The sequence below is a fragment of the Vombatus ursinus genome, unplaced genomic scaffold (genome assembly GCF_900497805.2).
Source record: "Vombatus ursinus unplaced genomic scaffold, bare-nosed wombat genome assembly UNPS02014874.1, whole genome shotgun sequence".
NCBI classification, from domain to species: Eukaryota; Metazoa; Chordata; class Mammalia; order Diprotodontia; family Vombatidae; genus Vombatus; species Vombatus ursinus.
Window position 1 is genome coordinate 12,897,375 of NW_020954652.1, and position 19,614 is coordinate 12,916,988.

A 19,614-nucleotide genomic window follows, 5' to 3' on the forward strand; every position below is an offset into this window, starting at 1 on the left:
TGGACCCAGATTGCTCTGGAGGAGAAAGTGAGGCTGGTGACCTGGAACAGCCCTCCCTCGCTCAAATCAAAGTCAATTGAAAGTCATGTCATCATCTCCCTGATGTCATGGTCCTTTTTGAGAACAAAGGATGAACACAACAACCAACAAGTGAAATGGTCTCAAAACACTTTGTCATCCTGGTCGACCTGCTTTGGATGTCATCCACCTCACCAGTGTTCTTAAATTCTTGTTCTCAGAATTGAACACTACTCCAGTTGTGGTCTGACCAGTATAAACTACAGCGAAGCTATAACCTCCTTCTTCCTGGAGGTTACATATCTTAATGCAGTCTGAATTCATTGCATGTTTTTGTTTTTGTTTTTGTTTTTGTTGGGGGGCAGGATGCTATAGTACACAGTTAATTTACATCAGATTTGAAGTCCACTAAAATCCCAAGGTTTTTTTTCCCATATAAATTGCTATTGTACACACATCTCCTTCATATTTTATTGGTGAAATCAAATTCTTGAACCCAAGTGTAAGACTTAACCTTTATCCCAATTAACTGTTATCTTATTAGATTCAACCCAAAGTTATAACTTGTGAGTATTTTTTGGATATTGACTCTCTCTTCTGATGTGATAGCTATGCCATTCAGATTTTTGTTATCTGAAAAATTGATAAGCTTGTCTATGTAGGTCATTTTCTAACTGACAAAAAAAAAAGGTAAAAAGCAAAGATCCAAGCATATATCTCTGGGACATTCCACTGGAAACTTCTTTCCAATCTGATATTGAAGCATTAATAATTATTCTTTGAGTACAGCTATTCAACCAGTTTCAAATTCAATCAATTTTTATCCTTTCATCAACACTTCTTCATCTTTTCCACCAGAATAGAAGGGAACTTCGTGAAATGTTTTGTTAAAATCTAGGTAACCTATATCTATGATATTAATCTAAAATACTTGTTTAGCAACCTTGTCCAAAGTAAAGTTAGACCATTATTAATAACATTTATATATCACCTACTATGTGCCAGGCACTGTGCTAAGTGCTTTACAAATATTATCTCATTTGATCCTCACAACAGTCCTGGGAAGTGAGTGCTATTATTATCCACATTTTACAGTTGAGGAAACTGAGGCAAATAGAGGTTAATTGACTTGCCCATGGTCACACAGCTAGTATGTGTCTGAGAATGGATTTGAACTTGGGTCTTCCTGATTCCCAGCCTAGAACTGTGCTACCTAGTTACCTCACACTTATTTCTGATAATTACTGATTCTTCAGCAATTAATTCCAGAAATTTTCCAGCAAGTCATAAAATTCTGTAATCCAGAGTTTGCAGAGTCTTTTCCCTTTAAAAATAGTACACTTTCCATTTGGGATATCTTGGGATATCTTTTATTTTCTACATTATCTTTCAAATATCCCTGACAAACCTAGTTATCACATCTGCCAGTTCTTTCAGTGGCTGGGAATGTAATTCATCTGCTCCACATAGTTTGAATTCACCAAAGGCAATTGAATGTTCTCTTGATATCTCTTTACTTACTTGGCTATCAGCTCCCAATTAGCCACTTTAATTCTGCCTTTTTTCATTCAAAGATTCATCCACGTGGCAGAAAAAGAAGTAAAAATTAACTGGTTCTGATTTCCATTGTCTGTCATTATTATCCCAATCACCCCAAATAATAGTTCCATTCCTTCTTTGATCTCCCTTTTTCTCTTTTATAGCTTTAAAAATAAAAAAGTAAACAAAAACTTGTTATACTTGACTTTTCTCACTTGCCCAGGACAGGTTTTAAACTTTCACACTCCTGACCCTATAGTTACAGACTGTGCCACATGATTTATTTTCCTTTGACCTTCTTTGTTTCTATCTTCTGTAATTGTTTTTAAATATCTAAGTTGGTTAGTGAGTTCTCTGTGAATCTACATCAGTCCCTTTAGGCAACTGCCGTTGTTTTTATTCTCAAAAGAAAGTATTCATTTGTGCCTTAAGAGTTTTTATTCTTGAAAGTTTACCTTTCCTCCTAGTCTAAAATTTTGGTCTGTGTAAGGGTCTGGTTTCCAGATCACTTAAGAAGTTGATTCAAATGTGTAAGAATGAAATCTATTACTAAATTTATAAATGATCAAAGGATGCCAACAGGGTAAATTTTTAAGGAAGAAATTCAAGCTATTCACAGCCATATGAAACAAATGGTTCAAATCCCTGATAATCAGGTAAATACAAATTAAGTATACTCTAAGGTTCTACTATCTTCTTCATATTCATCAGATTGGAAAAGTTGATTGAAAAGGAAAATAACAAATGATGGTGAGACTGTGGGAAATAGACACATTAATCCAACTTCCGTGGAGTTGTGAATTGGTCCAGCCATTCAGAAAAGAAATTTGAAACTATGTCCCAAAAGGTGCTGAGGACACACTGATACAGTGATATCACTACTAGACCTATAGCCAAAAGAAGAAAAAAAAGGGAACATTTGTACAAACATGTGTGTGTGTGTGTGTGTGTGTGTGTGTGCGCGTGTGTGTGTCAGCTTTTTTTTGTTTGGTGACAAAGAACTGGAAACAAAAGAGGGTGCCCATCAACCAGGGATTGGCTGGACAAAGTACGATATATGAATGAAATGGAATACTACTGAGCTATAAGAAATGATGAAATGGATAGTATCAGAGTAACCTGGGAATATATACGAACTGAAGCAGAGGGAAGTGAGCAGAACCAAAAGAATGATTTACATAATAACAACATTGTGTGATTTGCATTTCCATAAGACTCTCCTCATTAATGGAGATTGATTAGTCACTGTTCTCTGCCTTTATGAGAGGCAGAGGTGTCAAGGGCTTGGAATAAGAGAAATCCTACTCCTCTTGCTTCCAGGCTCAAGAGAGGAGAAATTGGGTTCCAGATTTTTCAGGGAGCTATAGTTGCAAGAAGAAAAAAACTCAGGGAGCATGCTGACATGTGAAAGAAACAGCAATTTGATCATGTTCCTATTCTCTTCTTACTACACTGGAGAGTCTCCTCTTGGATGAGGTCTGGGACTCTCTCTTGGTTGCACTGAGGCATCTCAGGTGAGCTTGTAAATTCTGTGTATTGTCCAGTTCTGTATAACTTCCCTGATTTCTATTTGTTATCAACATTGATATATAAATTTATTTGCTATTTACTATGTATGATCTTTGGGACAGCTATGTGGCACAGTGGATAGAGTGCTGAGCCTTGAGTCAGGCAAATCTGAGTTCAAATCTAGCCTCACACACTTACTAGCTGTGTGAACCTTGGTAAGTCATTTAACCCTGTTTGCTTCAGTTTCTTCATCTGGAAAATGAGCTGGAGAAGGAAATGACAATATCTTTGTCAAGAAAACCCCAAATGAGGTCACAAAGGGTCAGAAATGACTGAAATGATTGAACAATTAAGAAAAAAAGTTATCTTTGTGTAACTAGAGATTAATCTTGGATATATACCTCAAGGCACTTCTTACCCATTAAGGGATATAGATCAGGAGCTCTGCTTTTACCTAAAAATATTTTCTTGAGATTAACAATATTTGTGGAAATGGGTATGTATAATTCTAGCAGAGTAATCTCTAAACAGAACAGAATGGCCAGCCTGGTGTCACAGTACCTTGTATCCTTCCCGCCAGGAACCAAAATTTATCTTGGAATAAGGTGGTCACAGAAATTACTCATGCCTTCCTGTGAGCCATGTCTAGATTGATTCATGTAGACACACATAGACTACATAGACAACACATATACATCCTAAAACTGTAATTAAAAACTAAATCTTTAAAGACTTAAGAATTCTGATCCATGAAATGACTGACCACAGGACCATTGAATGGTGAAGCATAATGCCCATCTCCTGATAGAGGTGACGGATCCAAGTGCTTATACACATATCTATGTGTGTGTGTATACATACATATATATATATATATATATATAATATATATACACATGTATACACACATACATATATATACATATATGTGTGTGTATATATGTATATTTATATATACACATATACGAACAATGTAGGAATTTATTTTTCTTCACTATGCATATTTGTTACAAGGATTTTGTTTTCCTTTTTTGGGGGGGATAGTTTGGAAGGAGAGAAAGATTTTTGTTCATTGAAATTTTTTTTAAAATAATTTAAAATATCAGTCTATGGAGCCTGTCTCTCCCTTCTCTGAACCATTTGAGATCTCTCTCAAAATCTAGGGTATATGGTCCAGGAATGGGGAACCTGAGGCCTTGAGGCCATGTTGTAGCCCTCTAGGTCCTCAAGTGCAGCTCTTTGACTGAGTCCAAACTTCACAGAACAAATTCCCTTAATAAAAGGATTTGTTCTGTTAAACTTGGACTAATCAAAAGACTGCACCCGAGGACCTAGAGGGCCACAGTGGCCTCGAGGCCACGTTCCCCAACCCCGTAAGGTTTCCTCTCCTTCTCTATCTCAAACTCTAAAAGGAGTGTTCTTCCTCCTTACCAGAAGCACCAGTAACCGTTTCTTCCTCTTTAGTTAGAATCAGATCCAGAATATAATTTCTTCTATTGATTCTTCCTTCAAAAGTCTTATTGTGACAAAATACATTGTCTTGGAGTTAGCATAGGATTGAACATAGAATTAAGCATTTAAAATTAACTTAGAACGTGGTGGTAACAATAATAATAAATAACTAGATGATATAGGAAATGAATCATTATTTTCAGAACCCTCTTTATGTCAGTTCAATTTTCACTTTCTTTAGCAGAGACAAAGAATCTAGGAATCTGCTCTGTTTTATTCCCAGTTCCTACAGACTGGAAGTAGTTTCTGGCAATGCTCTTACTCAATGAAATACACACACAAATATATAATATCTAAACATACATAACTGTATACATTCATATTTAATTTATAGTATACACTATATATATATATGTACATCAGTGTGTACACATACATGTACACACAAAGCTCAATGTATATGGCACTGGATTTGCAGGCAGGAAGACCTGAGTTTGAATATGGCCTAAGATACTTACTAGCTGAGTGCCCTGGTCAACTTGAATTCATACAGCCTCAATTTCTTCATCTGTAGAAGGGGAAAATAATATCATGTAGGAAGCCAGGGAAGGGAACAAGCATTTATATAGTGCCAGCAAAGTGCTAGCCTCTTTGTTCAGTACTTTACAGATATTATCTCACTTGATTATCAACTTGATCACAAAGTTGTTGGGAGGGTCAAATGAGATAACACATATAAAACACATTGTAAACTTTAACATTTTTTTTAAAGTACTAGCCATTATCTGTCTTATAGAGTACATAGGATTTGACACAGTGCTTTGCACATGGTAGGTGCTTAATAAATATTTGTTGTATTGTTCTATATTCTAGTGGAAAAGATTATTCTCCTTTTCTCTATTTAAACCACGTCTCCTATGTAACCTTCAACAAGTCGTTTAAATCCTTTGCTCTCAGTTTCTCTCTCCATAAAATAGCCATCCTTACATCTCAGAGACATAGTGAGGATAAATTAGATAATTATATGTGCAGCATTTTGAGAGCTTCAGCAGGACTATTCCATGACCTAATTCTAGGTATTATTATAGAGCTCAATCACATATTTGAAAAATTCAGATAGTGTAAGAATGATAGTTGGAAACAAAAATTTTGTGATTAATTTGTTTAAAAGATAAGAAAGTGATTATAGAAGGTTAAACATCTTGGAAAGGAGAACAATCAAATTCATCTTATTTCTCTAATAAGTTTCTTCATTAGGTGCTAATTATCATTCTATACAATTTATTTAAAAACCCTTTAAACTGTGCTTTAGCTACACTCTTGAATATTTCATTTTGTTTAAAATAGTCTTGTCTGAGTTTCGCCTCCCTAAAGGTCTATATTAAAAATTGATTTTTTGCTTCTCAGAAAATAAAATTGAAATAATGTGACTAGTTAAGGAGAACTATACTACTTTTTTTCATGGTTCTTTCTCATTGAACCTATGACCTTTAGAGCTAGAAAGTGATTTAAAAGTCATTTAATCCAGCTCTTTCATTTTGCACTTGAGAAAACTGAGTCCCAGAGAGGTCTGGTGATTTACCCAAGATCATACAACTGGTGATTGGTGGAGGTGTTGTTTAAGCCCCATTTGGTGGCTTCTAAAACTTTGATCATTTCCTATATTATGCCCCTCCTCCCTTTACTCTTCTCATGCTCTGTTTCTCACATTCATTGTTGCATAATTTGAAACATTTCTTAAAATGACAAAATATTTCCAGGGTGTCAATTTTGGTCGACCATACTGTGGGAGGTGGGAGCAAGGTAAATTGAAAGAACATAGGACTGTTTGTCATTATGAAAAGAAAAAAAAAAACCTCAGTTAAACTGAGGAAGGGCTAGTGCTAGATAATTAGTCAAATCTTTAGTTCCTTGATAGATTCAAGGGAAGAGACATAGGGTCATTAGATTATATACTTATACCTGTAAGGGATCTTTGACATAATCTAGCATGATTCTATTTTAACACATGGGGGAAAATGAGGTCCAGGAAAGTTAAGCAACTAGCTCAAGGTGACAATTCTATCTCCTAGTGTTCCTCCTATCTGTATGATAACTTCTTCCCAGTTTCATTTGTGTGATAGGAGTCCAGGTTGCACTCAATAACCTTAGGTGTCCCTGCAAAAATCAATCCTGGGTCCTGTTGGCTTCTCCTCCTAGCCTGCTTGGTAATCTCACCAGCTCCCATGAATTCAATTATCACATCTATGAAGATGATTCTTGGATCTATTTATCCAGCCCTACACCCTCTCCTGAACTCCAGTCTCACACCTCCAATTGTCTGTTAGACATCTCAAACTGGATGTCCTGTAGACATTTTAAACTCAACATGTCCCAAAGTGAACTCATTATTTTTCTCCCCAAACTCTTGTTTTCCTAACTTCCTAATTACTCTGTGGCTTACTATCCTTTTCTCAGCTCCCAGACTCACAACGTGGGTGCCATTTTTGACTCCTCATTCACTCTTAGTGCCATATTCAATCTATCACCATATCTTATTGATTCTATATTTACAACATCACTCACATACAACCCCTTCTTTTTTTTCTGACACTGGTCTACCCTTATTTAGGCCCTCATCATCTAACAACTAGAATATTACCAAAAGCCTTTTGGTTTGTCTTGATGCCTAATGTCTCTCTCTGCTCCTATCTATCCTCAACTAAGCTACCAACGTGATAACCGAGAAGCACAGGTATGACCTTGTTAAGCCCCCCTCACTCAATAAATACCAGTGCTTCCCTGCTACCTATAGGATCAAATGTACTGTCCTTTGTTTGCCTTTTAGCGTCATTCACAACCTACCCCACTTCTACCTCTCCAGTTTTCTCATACTTTACTCCCCTCTATATACTCTATAATCTAGTGACACTGGCCTTCTTGCTATAGCTTGCACAAGACACTCCATCTCCCAACTTTGAATTTCCCTTCTGTGCCACCCATACCTGAATTGTTCCCTCTCCTCATCTTTGCCTCCTGATTTCTCTGGTTCCCTTCAAGTCTCAGCTAAAATCTTACCTTCTGCAAGAAGGCTTTCTTGGTTTCCCTTTTAGTGCTAATGCTTTCATTCTGAGATTACCTTCCTTCTACCCTGTATATATTTTCTATGTACATAGTTATTTTCCTGTTGTCTCCTTATTAGATTATGAGCTCCTCAAGGGCAGAGACTTTTTTTACTTCTTTTGTCACCTCAGGGCTTAGCACATAGTATGTGTTTAATAAATGTTTGCTTACTTGACTGAATCACCAAGTTAACTGAGAAATCTGGGATTTGAACCCAGGTACTCAGGCACCAAATACAGAATTTTTTCCCCACACAGCACTATGCTGTCTCTATGACTGTCCAGATTGTTTCTTGAATGGGGCAGGGCTTGATCTAAACAAATTGACATGTCTTGTCACATACGGGTAATTACTTATTGGCAATTAGATAAAATACAGGTAAATCTTAGCTACTGGACTTTTTTGTCCTTGTCCTAGATGGTTCAGGATCGTTAAAAGCTCCCAGATTCTTTTGCAGATTATCACACTATATCCATCCTGACCATTCTTTGTCATGAAAAAAGGATCTACATTTACTGCCTTTCTATTAACTTTAATTTTTACTAAAAATAATTGTCACTTTACTGTTTGACTTTTGGTTTCAGAGAAGTACTCTTAAAGCAATCTTATCATGTTTTTCCCTAGCTTTTAAAAACTGCTAAAATACATAGAAGAGTGCACAGAAAAGTAATCTTCTCAAAGGGAGAAGACTTTTTCTCCTTTTATAAATTGAATATTTATACTATGATACCAAATGTCAGTAGAAGACTGGGATCACTCACTGAACTTTCAACTTAGTCAGCTTTCATATAAAACTATGTTTTATAACTTTACATGCATATTTTGTATTATAAATGTCATGAGGACAGGAATTTTTTTTTTGATAAATGTAAGTTTTGCATCTCTTTCAATACCTGGAATGGTGTTCTATACTTTATACTTAATCATTTGTTGAGGAGATAAAGGAAGAAATGGAGGAAAAGGAAAGAAAAGGAAAGGAGAGAGGAAAAGAGAACAGAAGAAAAAGAAAAGAAAGAAAAGGGGAAGAAAATAAGAAAGAAAAACAAAGAAGGAAGGAGAGAAGGAAAAGAGGGAAAGGGAAGGGGAAGAGGGAACAAAAATGCAACAAAATCAATAGCAACAAAATCAACAAGAGCATTGGGATGTGTTATCACTTCTCTTGATTAAGAGCTACCAACCAGGAAACTACATGAAAGATCAACATAGTGCCCAACATGATACTGAAAATGATTCCCCATACTTAAATTTCACAGTATTACAGAAGAAACTTTATTGAATGGAAGAGAAAATAAAATGGATGCTTGAATAAATATCCTTGACAACACTTTCTCAAGTTTTCAGTATTTTCTTAGCCATACCTTATAAGAGGTCAAGGAGCCCTTGCAGTTAGTGGTCCTGGAATCCTTAAAAGTACTACAACTTGTTCTATTTCCAAAGATGCTTAGGGAAAAAGGAAAAGAACCTGTATGTTCTAGAATATTTAAAGAAGCACTTTGTGGTGGCAAAGAACTGGAAATTGCAGGGATCCCCATCTTTTGAGGAATGGCTAACCAAGTTGTGGTATATGATTGTGATGGAATACTACTTACAGTGCTATAAGAAATGATGAGCTCAATGATCTTAGAAAAATATGGATAGACTTGCATGAAATAATGAAGAGTGAAATGAGCAGAACCAAGAAAACACTATATACAGTAACTGCAATATTGTTTTAAGAACAACTTTGAATGACTAAGGAATTTTGACTAAAATAAATACCCAATTGACTACAAATGACATGTGAAAGATGATGCTATTTGCATCCAGAGAAAGAACTGATAAATAGAAGTATGTATAGAATTTTTTTACATATATACATATATTACACACACACACACACACACACACACACATATTTGTATCTAATGGCAGCCATCTCTAGAGTGGGGAGGAGGGAAGAAAAAAAAGAAAAAAATGATAATTTTACTATACATATTTAAAAGGAATAAATAGCAAGTTGTAGACAATAGATTTGCAATTTCATGTGCAATCATCTTTTTTTATCATACTATGTTATGGAAATGCTTGTTTTGTTCCATTAATTAAAAATAAAATAAATTAAAATTTTTAAAAGATACATATGAGTTATTGTAATTAATATTTCCCAAAGATGTATACAAATCCACAAAATCACAATTTTCATCTGAGGTCTTTCCTGGCAAATACCCCTCTACAAGTGCTAGCTTCCTCATGTGCTTCAGGAGTGGGGCTGGAGGAAGGGAACTGACTTTTGAATCTTTATCTCTAGCTTCTTGCTAGATATTGCCCTTGGATATGTATTCCTTGCAGATTCTCAAGCAAGGTGAAGTTAAGTCTGAATGTAATTTTCCGATTCTCTCAGTGTGAGATAAAGATGGAAGATTGCAATGTGCTTAACATTTGCATAGCATACCTCAAAAGCATTTAGTGAAGAAGGTGTGTTCTAAAGCTTAAAATGTTATTATCATGAAGATCGGTCAGCAATGGGACATTTATTAACCTCTTTCTTTATGCCACCATGTTAGTTGTTAGGGTTAGAAAGAAAGGCAAAAACTGCCCTTGTCCTCAGAGAGTGAATGTTCAAACTGAGGATGCAACATGTATATAAATATTCAAGATATACAGAGATTATATGATAGGTAATCTGAGAGGGGAAGGCATTAGCAAGGGAGGGAACAAGAAACACCTCCTGTAAAAGGTGGAACTTGAACTACATTTTCTTGAAGAAAACCATAGAAGCAGAGACTGACATGATGTAACAGAGCCTTCTGGGCATGAGGGGCAGCCATGTCAATGGCATAGAGATGGAGTGTCCTGTTCTAAGAACTTTAGGTAGGCCATTGTAAACAGATCATAGAGTACATAGAGGTGAGAGGCTGGCTTATGGAGAATAGTAAATGACCGATAGAGAAGTTTATATTTGATTCTAGAGGAAGAAAGGAAAGCTTGGTTACTTGTCAAGTGGGGGGAGGTAGGATATGATATGGTCAGATGTATGATTTAGAAGAATCTCTTTGGCAGCTGAGTGGAAGGTAATTTGGAATGGGGAGAAACATGGGGTAGGGAATCCAGTTAGAAGGTTATTGCAAAAGTCCAGGCAAAAGGTGATTAGAACTTCAGCCAGGGTGGTGGCTGAGACAGTGGAGAGAAAAAAATGTATATGAAAAATGTTGTGAAGGTAGAAACAACGGAATTTGACAATGGATTAGATATGTGGGATGAATGAGAGTGAAGAGTTGGTAATGACTTTAAGGTTGTGAGTAGGAGGATGATGGTGAATTTGAGAGTAATAGGAAATTTGGAAGGGGGCTCATTTGTGGAGAGTTAATGAGTTTTGTTTCAGTTATGTTGAATTTGAGATGCTTACTAGACATCCAGTTCAAAATGTCTAAAAGATAGTCGGCGATGCATGACTATAGCTCAAGGAACAGGCTTGGACAGGACACATAGATCTGAGAACATGTGCATAGAGACAATAATTAACCCCACAGGAGCAAATGATGTCACCAAGTGAGATAATTAATGTAGGCTAAAAAGAGAAGAGGGCACGGCATACGGCCCTTGGGTGAGGAAAGGAGAGATCAGAGGGAGATTAATAGTGTAAAATGCTACAAAGACACAAAGAAGGAGGAGTGAGAAAAGGCAGAACCATGGAACTGAGAGAATGAAAAGAGAGAACCTGCAGTCAATAGTTTGGTGGTTGTTACAGGAGTATTCACTTTTAGATAATTCAGTGCCTATGCAGTGTAAATTACTTTTCTCTCCCCTACCATTTTTGTGGGCTGGGATACTCCTCTTCAAGGGTTTGACTTTCTGTATAGCTTCTCTCTTGATGTGTGCTGGTGGCGATGAGGTGCTCGGGTGCTTGTATTGGACACCACTTCCAAGATCATATTTCTCCCTGGTCTCAGAAACACTATCCCTGACAGTTTCCCTCCAGCCCAAAGACCTTATTGCTGGCAGTGCCTCATGAGTGGGCCCAATGAGGCAAACTATCTTTTCCTGTTAGAAGAACAAGCTGACCTCTGTAGAATTTCCCCTGTATGAACAGGACTATCTTGTACCAGCAGAACTATCATCTACTGATGCCCGCAGTTACCATATACAATCCAGAGGTGAAGCTATAGACATCAACTCCCAAAACTATCTTGTTATAGACATAACAGACCAAAAACACACCCCTTAGGAAACCCCCTTCCCCAGTTTCCAATAACGAATGGTATAGTTGTATGTTATCAACTAATTAGCATACTTGCCACATAATTCACTACTTTTCCTAAAAAGCTTTAGCATCATTCTTGTTAGGTTGCAAGTTCCCTAAGGACCTCTGCCCACTGTATAATGTAGTAATTAATCTTTGCCACCTTGACTCAAAGAATGTTTGAGTCTGTGAATTCACTCCAGACGACCTCATCCTATACACTGGTCCTTGAGGGGTATCAATCTCTCAGACAGCAACAGTGGCAGAGCTACAACAGTTACTGGCACAAATTCATTTAAGGAATGAGGATGGGGGGGAGAACACAGTGACACATTAAGAAGGGTAGGCTCATCCTTCAGAGATTCTGGCCCTCATTCCCTTAGATTTGGGAGGGGAAAATAGCAACAGGAAGGTGAAACAAGCAGCAGTTATAAGGGGTATTGCATCACATACCACTGGAAGACTTCCAGGTGAATTGTAAAGACTTTGGTTTCTAAAGGAAAGAAAACCAATATTGGTGTGCAAGTCAAGTCCTGTATGCTCTGTGTTACTAATGGCAAGAGCCAGCTGAGCCCCCTGTTGCAAGATATTGCGTATCTGAATAGTCTGGCAGAGGCAACATGGTATAGAAGAAATAGTATGGATATTGAAAGCATAGAATCATAGTTTCATTTCTCTAAAAGGACCTCAAATAACTTTTAAATGAATGCTTTCATTTTATATAAAAAAGACAATAATTCCTAGAAGATTGAATGACTTGTCCAAGGTCACACAGAGAGATAATAGGTAGCACAGTTTGGATTAAACCTAGGTCCTCTGATATTTAAATCCAGTGCTCTTTCCACTATACCTGGGCTTGCATCTTACAGCCATAACAAAGAGAGGGTGTTCAAAGTTTGGCTGTTCATCTGATAAGCTAAAACCCAGAGCCCTAATCCTATTGGGACACTTCCTGTTAGGGTTCATAGGATCTTAGATCCAGAGTTGAAAGGGCCTTCAGAGATCAGCTAGTCCAGGGCTTCTTAAACTTTTTTCACTTGTGACCCCTTTTTGAGATTTCAGCATTATTTGTTGGTGTTACGTGGCCTGAGGGCATGCACAGAGCAAAGTGCACGTGTTTTGTGTTCAGAACCAAGGCTGCTGTGGAATTGCTTGATGCAGTATGAGCAAGTGCTGCCAGAAATACCTCAAATTCATTACGTGTTTTATTTTTAATTAATTTTTGGTCATTGTGGGTTCAGAAACCTTTTACTGTTGCCAAATTTTTTTTGGGTTTTGACTCACAGTTTAAGAATCACTGATCTAGTCCATCCCCCTCATATTACAGATGAGTCAGTTCAGGCTCCATTAAGTTAGATGATTTGCCCAAGGTCACAAAGGTAGTAAGCATCAGAGGCAGAGTATGAATCCAAGAACTTGAATTCTATTGGACCAAGCTGCATCTTCCCATAACAGAGACAAAATTGGGTAGGTAGGCCTTCCCTTCTAGTGAGGCAACAAGGAGGAAAGGTGGAAAGAAGGATGGATCTGGAGTGAGGGATCTAGAATGTACTTGTGTGACCTTGAGCAAAGTACTCAATTTTTTGGAATTCACTTTCCTCATCTATATAATAATCTGAATTACACAAGGTGTAAGATCCTCTTCAGCTTTAAATCTATGACTTGAAGGATTATTGCCATTCCTTTTCTTTGTGGCTCATAATTTACTTTACAGTTTTAACAACACACTGAAATTGGCCCCAATCAAGCCTCATTTGTATGTTGCTAATAACAACTCATTTTGTTAAACATAAATTAAATTTATTATCTTAAAGTTGCAGCATTGTAAACTAAAAGATTCTATGATTCTAAAAAAAAACCCTGGAAAAAACAATTAAAAGCAATTATAAAATAGCACGAGAAATTCATTTGTATTGCTTTAAAATGAGTAATTAATGTTTAATTATTAAGATATTGTCAAACTAGAGTACTATGTTTCCTTATACTCCTTTGGAAGAGAATACACACATTTGGCAAACAAACAGAAGTTGTGCCAAATGATGCCATGGTGGGTTGTGTCAAAATTATTTTCAGGGTCAGAAGTTACTTCTCATTACCTCAGGTGTGACTTCTTTATTGGTATCTTCAAGCAACCTCACCAAAATATGGAGGCAGAGTGCTTTACATAAAATGTTTGGTATTACCCAGGAAAAGAACCCTAAGCATATGAAGGCAGGGGCTTTCAGAATTCTTGCTTAAAAGCAAATGCTAACAACCCATCAAAGCTCATTGGGGAGGAAAGACTCATGGTTGGTGGCAGGTGCCACCTGGAAATTGAAATCACTTCTTTTGCGCTTTAGCAGTATTTTCTAAAATTTTTCTTTTCCATTCTTCCTAATCCTGTTTTAAATCTCCACTTTGCTGTTGCTTACATGGAGACTATGCTTCATCCTCTATTTCCTTCTTGGATTTTCAGTTAAAATCATCTGTCTTTTGGCTGGTGGAGAAGCGGAATTTCTGGTTCTCCCTTAACTTGCTGTTCAAACTTTTCTAATTGTTTATAGAGCCAATCAAATGTAACTTTCTTTATACCAGATGTGGCTACCATTTTGTATTTTTCTACTTTTTACTTTAGGATTCTGGATGCTCAAACAGTATAGCTGTTGTGAAAAGTTTCTTGGATAAATCTAGTTCTACTTTTTGTATCCAAGGAAGACTGACTTCATACCTTGGTAGTATTTTTGAAGCTTTGTTTACTACCTCTGCATGGTTAAAATATACGGCTAAATCTTTTATCGCAAGATTTGAATTCCAGACCAGCAAATATTTGAAAGGCTTAAGACAGCTTTGGTACATGTTATTCAAACTAGAACGTTTAACTAAATAAGTTCTAATCTAAAGAACACCTCATAATGGTGGCAGTAAGGTCTAGACCAGGCCTGCACTTGTATAGCCTACAGGCTGCTTGCAGCCCACCAGAAGATTTCAAGGGGCCCACAAAAATGTAGGGTTGCCACTGCACACTCTCCTATTTGTCACGCAACCAAACATCATCAGTCTATCTCTAGTCTAACCTATCTGTGGCTATCTGTGGCCCGAAGAAGTTTACAAGTTGTGCAGGTCTGGTCTAGACACATGACTATATTGCTTGTTTTCATTGTACATGCAGATAATCCAGTGAACTTTACTTGAGACCGTCACAGCTACCCTTCAGCTTTTATCGGGACAGCTGGTTCTGTGATCCCTATTCAAGGGGATCTTGGTTCTGTGATCCCCATTCAAGATTCCAAGTGCTCAATGGGCCCATGGCACAGATAATGGGGATCCCCTACACTAAGTAACTACTTCAAAGAGTTATAGATGGTAGGAAATACAGAGGAGCTAAGAGACCATCTCATCCAAATGCCATTTTATAGATGAAGAAACTGGTCTAGAGGTACAAATTGATCAGTCACACAGATGGTAAGTAAAGAATAAACTATTCAAGTCTAGAGCTCCATATTCTTAATCTAGGGCTCTCTCCACTACTCCATGTTACTTTGTCATTCCTAAATTTTCTTTCAATTACTTGTGCATAGACAAGGCCTTAGCTTCTTTAGTAAAGATAGAATGCATGCATATTAATGCCAAGAGGGTAGAAGAGGAGCCCTTAAAATAATCTGACTAGACTATACTATAACTAACTTCAGCTCTTTGTGTTTTAATTGAAAGGTGACAGTAACAGACCTACAAAATACAATACAAGTCCTTCATAAGCTTTGGTGTAGAAGCTAATGTATCCTTGGGCAACTGTTTTACTTTCTCTTGGCCAGATGTATTTTCATAGAGAGTGAATAATAAGCATTTTATTGGCAACATTGTGTCATTGCTTTCCCCTTTCAAGTGCTATGCAATCCTTTCAGTGTCTCTGTTATCAGGGAATCCATTTGAAAAGAAAGAGGGCTTGATCAATGAATATGCTTTAGAGAATGTCAGAGATCTATGGTCTGCGACCATAGAATGTTACTTTTTAGTGAAGACAAGGTCAAATGCCCAGAGAAATAGGACAAGAAATTGTCAGAGCCAGGCTCCTTGATTAAAAAAAAAGTAAAACAAACAAACAAAAAAAACCCCTGCAATGTATTGTTCTCCTATCAAATGCAAGAGAATTAAGTCTCCTTGTTCCTTCTATATCAGTGATCTCCTTGTTCTATTATGTTCAACAATAACCAACAAGCTTAAAATAGAATTGATATAGTTCCTTAAACATTATTGATAAAAAAAAAAAGAAACAATGAAGAATTCCACTCAACATCAACACATGGGTGAGATTTTGCTTTGGGCTTAGATATAAAAAGCTTCAGGAATACATTAGTCTTATTTCTGCTTGTTTGAGTCTAGAAATCCATTTGTATACAATATTGTTTGTAAAGGGAACTCCATCCTTCAGAAATGCATCAGTGTGAACGTGGATTTTCAACTTGCTGCAACTCATTTTTGGAAAATGTATCTAATGCTTTGCCTATGACTTGGAGGAAACGAAACCTTTTTAGTAAATATGTTTTAAAATTATTATTATTATTATTATTATTATTGTTATTTTGCCCCTGATAAGGATACTAGACTGGTAGATCAGGGAAATATAGACAGGCTTGCTTGGATTTCTGTAAAATATTCAACAAAAAGTCAAATGCAGTCTTAATGGGCAATATGGATATGTGCAGACTAGATAACATTGCAAGTAAGTGGGTCCCAAATTGTTTGGCCACTGAAAAGTGAATAATATTGAATAATACATTGATAACAATCTAAATAGAGGCGGGTCTCCAGTAAAGTAATCTAGGTCTCTGTCCTTGGTAATGAGGGCTCTAGGTTCTTTTGTACTGTTGTACCAACTTATATAAATAACTTGGATGAAGGCATAGAAGAAATGCTTATTGAATTTGCAAATGAAATTAATCTGGGAAGAATTTTCAAGATAGAATAAAAATCCAAAAAGATCTTGACAAGATTGAATGCCAGACTGAAACTTTGTTGTTGGTGTCCAGTCATTTCAGTTATGTATGACTCTTTGTGACCCCATTTGGGGTTTTCTTGGCAAAAATACTGGTGAGGTTTGCCCCCATTTCCGTCTTCAGTTCATTTTAGAGATGAGAAAACTGTGACAGATAGGGTTAAGGGATTTGTCCAGAGTCATACAGTTAGACAGTATCTGAGTCCAGATTTGATCTTAGGTCTTCCTAACTCAAGGCCCAAGCATTCTCTTCACTGTGCCACCTAACTGCTCTAGACTGAAAAAAGCAAGAGAAAATTTAATCTCAACAAAGGGTAGAATCACAAAATTTTAGTGCCACAGTGTATCCTGGTGGCCAGCTATTTAACCTCTGTTTGAGGATTTCCAGTAGCCTCCATTCCAAGGCAGACAACTTCACTTTTGGACAGGCCTGATTGTTAGAAACTTTTTCCTCACACCAAACTTTAAATTTTACTCTGGCTTACAGTCATTGTTCCTGCTTCTGCCTTTTGGGGTCAAGCTGAATAAGTATAATCACTATTCCTCATGCCAATCCTTCAAGTAGGTGGAAGCAGCTATTTTTTCCACTCCTTGAATCTTATCTTTTCAAGGAAAAACAGGTTCAATTACTTCCTTGCCTATAACATGCAAGGCCCTTCATCATCCTACCTGCTTTCGTCTGCATGCTCTGCAGCTTAATGGTTTTCTAAATCTATGCCACCCAAAATTTAATGTAACATGTACAAATAAGAGTCCTACCTTGAAGCCTCATAATGACATGGGTTTATTCTTTTTCTTTTAAACAGTAGTGCCAAGAGTAGATAAGCAATGGTTGATTTTACCAACCTGGAAAATCTTCAAGTATGGGCCTGACAATAGACTATTTTTCCTGTATCAACCCAGGTAGCTATAGATAATTGATCACCAGGTTATGAATGTTTGTGCTGATAATGACCCATGAAATGGACAAAAATGTAGAATAAGCCTCTGTCCTATGTGACTTTCCTCAACTTCTACAGTGACAGTGTGGAATGGCAGAAAGGTTGGCTGTTGTTTTTGTACTTTGTTCTTGAAGAAGACCATGACAGCAGGAAGGTGATGTCGTGCCTTGCGAGTGAACTAGATTTATGTGAGGGAGGGCTGTGCAAAGACACCAGCCTCATTTTCTCCTCCAGAGCCATCTGGGTCTGGTGGCAAGATGTAGATCAGGGCAACTGGAGATGGCTCCCCCAAAAGGTTGGCAGAGGTGATAAGTTTCACACAGTTCTTAAAGCACCTACAAACACAAGTGTCACTAGCAGTATTCAAAGTGAAGTCTTTAGCTCATGAGCAATTCATTAGAGGAACTACATTATATGTAAACTGACATTCTGGTGACAAAGGATACCAGAAGATTAAATGACTATTTTTAGTTAAATGGAAGGATAGCTTGCAGGTTCTCCTAGGGAAAATGAATAAAGGAATTGGAAGAAGCTGTTTCATTGTTCACCCAAAGGCAATGATGAAAGTCATTTCATGGGACACTTGGCAATCAGGCATTGCAATACTTATCATGACTATAATAAGAATACAGACTACCAGGAAGATAATTGTAACTTATGCGCCAGTATCTGCTACTGAAATTGCAAAAGAGAAATTTCATTAAAAAATAAGTTAAAAAATTCTCCAAATTAACACTTTGATACTCAATGACTTCAAAATGAAGGTAAATACATGGGAGAGTAGCTAAAACTATATTGGAAATCATGGTTTAGGATCAAGAAATGAATAAGGTGATAATCTTGTAGAGGAAGTTTCCAATGGTTCTAAACTTCTTACCGAGCAGCATCTTTTTAATATTGTTGAAACCAAATTCAGTACTCTGAATTTGGGGTCCAAGCCTGCCAGAGACAAATTTACTAATGAAATTATTCTAATTCTAAGCATCTTGCTTAAAGAAAGAAAAATTTCAAAAGTACAACGTTTCCCAATGTTTTTGAAGTTTTTTTTCTAATTTAAATCATTTTTTGAGTCACAGTATAGGCATATAATACTCCCAACCAAATACAAAATTACACAATAACATAAAACAGTTACAGAGTTCAGGAGAAAATCCATTTAACAGTTTTGATTTATTAAGTAGAACAATAAGTTACTTAAATTGGTACATACTGGATAATCATTCAATGCAGTCAAGGGTAGAGATAGTTAATGACCTTAATTAGATCAAGATGTTCCTGCCTGAAATCTTGTTAACACCTTAATCCATTTTCTGAGAGCATGGAGTTTCTTCTTAAACTTTGACCCAATTACCTCTCTGAAAATTGTTAGGCCTTTGATAAGAATGATGCTGTAATGATTTCAAGAGACTTTCAGAACTGATGATTAAAGAAATTCTGAAAAGGTTTCCTAGTCAAGTGGGCATAAGAACGACAGACTACAGTACTATCCTAATTTTTTATTTTTTAATATGTAACCTAAAGACAGAACAGGAATGGTAGGTTTTAGTATGTTTCCACAATGCCAATATTTTGGTGATACTGTGCTTGTGAATCATTCAACATTAAGGTCATATAAGGATCACAGTTTCAAGAGACTCAAACAATGGACAAATATATACTGGGTGTAAGTAGGGTGAAGCATATTACTAATAATGATTTTTGTATGAGACATGGCATAAAATATACCTCCATGACATGTATAACCGTGATCCTGGGCAAATCATTTGCACAACATTTGTGAACCTCAGTTTCCTTTTCAGTGAAATGATGGAGTTGGACTAGATGAGGGGAGGTGGAAGAGAGAGAGAGAGAGAGAGAGAGAG

The 19,614-nt window shown here is 36.8% G+C and overlaps 1 pseudogene; it reads right to left on the reverse strand.

Annotated features, from left to right (window-relative positions):
* Window positions 1-14,158: 14,158 nt before the first annotated feature.
* Window positions 14,159-19,614, reverse strand: part of LOC114028261 — a 29,827-nt pseudogene continuing 24,371 nt past the window's right edge.